We start from the raw sequence: 1,686 nt of genomic DNA, 5'->3' as shown, positions 1-1,686 counted from the left end.
GTTATGAGATAAAATCACTAAACTAATTACTACTCATATATATCTCTTTACAACTGTGATTTCATCAATCGTCCCGTAGTACTCTTCCGTCATTCTTAGTTTAAAAATAATGAAAAATTTTAAAATAATAAAATAATTGAAAATAATCAAAAAAATTCTAAAAAATTCTAAAAAATCAAAAAAATTCTAGAAATACTAAAAATTCCAAAAAAAAAAGACCCCATACCACTAATTCTAAAAATCGTAGTTGGTTTTATATTTTTTGAATTTTTGAATTTTTTTAGTTGTTTTTTATTTTTTTAGATTTTTATTTTTTTTTAATTTTTTAATTTTTCTTTTTTTCTTTTTATATTTTTATATTTTTTGGATTTTTTTTTTGAATTTTTAGATATTTTTGAATTTTTTACAATTGTTTTGATTTTTTTAGTTGATTTTTGATTTTTTAAGATTTATTTTTTGAAATTTTAACGATTTTTTTATTTTTTAGAATTCTTTTGATTTTTTAGAATTTTTTTGGTTTTTAAAATTTTTTTGAATTTTTAGAATTTTTATGATTTCTTAGATTTTTTTTCTTTTTTTAGAATGTTTTTGAGATTTTTTTGACTTTTTAGGATTTTTTTTTTTTTGACTTTTTAGGATTTTTTTGAATTTTTTACAGTTTTTCTGATTTTTTTCATTTTTTAGAATTTTTATATATTTTTAGATTTCTTTTTGAAGTTTTAAGATTTTTTAAAATGTTTTTGATTTTTTTAGAATTTTTTTTTTATTTTTATATTTTTTTTATTTTTTTTGAATTTTTAGATATTTTTGAATTTTTATAATTTTTTGACTTTTTTAGTTGTATTTTATTTATTTAGATTTTTTTTGACTTTTTTGAAATTTTAACAATTTTTTTGATTTTTTAGAAGTTTTTTGGTTGTTAGATTTTTTTAGAATTTTAAGGATATTTTAGTTTTTATTTATTTTAGATTTTTTTTTATTTTTCAGATTTTTTTTACTTTTTAGAATTTGTTACAATTTTTTTGATTTTTTTTTATTTTTTGGGATTTTTTTAGAATTTTTGTTTTTTTTTTTTGAATTTTTTTGAATTTTAAAGACTTTTTAGAATATTTTTGATTTTTTTAGAATTTTTATATTTTTATATATTTTTTTTTCATATTTTTTATTTTATTTATTTTATTATTTTTTCTTCTCATCTTTACCCAAACCTATCTTGATCCATTACCCATTCGACCTTTTTTTTTAAATACCCATCCTAACCTATACCCATCTTAACCCAAACTTATCTTGACTCATTACCCAAACCCATCCAACTTGCCCACTTTGCAACCACTAATAATAATAATAATAATAATAATAATAATAATAATAATAATAATAATAATAATAATAATAATAATAATAATAATAATAATAAATCATAAGCGTTATATACACTTATAATTTAACAGTGTAAAGTTATCCTACAAAGTCTTCTAAATCTAGGAAAGGTATAAGACACAATGAACAACCAAATATAAGACAACAGATCGCAAAATATAACACAATGCCGAGAGATATAATATAATGTCGAGAAAAAACATAATGAGTCGCAAAAAGACACAATAACGCAATAAAGAAAATACACAATGCTAAACAAATATTTTCAAAACTCATTACACCTAAGGGTAATTTTGTCATTTAACC

This window comes from Helianthus annuus, chromosome 16, assembly GCF_002127325.2.
Source record: "Helianthus annuus cultivar XRQ/B chromosome 16, HanXRQr2.0-SUNRISE, whole genome shotgun sequence".
Lineage (NCBI taxonomy): Eukaryota > Viridiplantae > Streptophyta > Magnoliopsida > Asterales > Asteraceae > Helianthus > Helianthus annuus.
Note: the sequence above shows the minus strand (reverse complement) of the source record.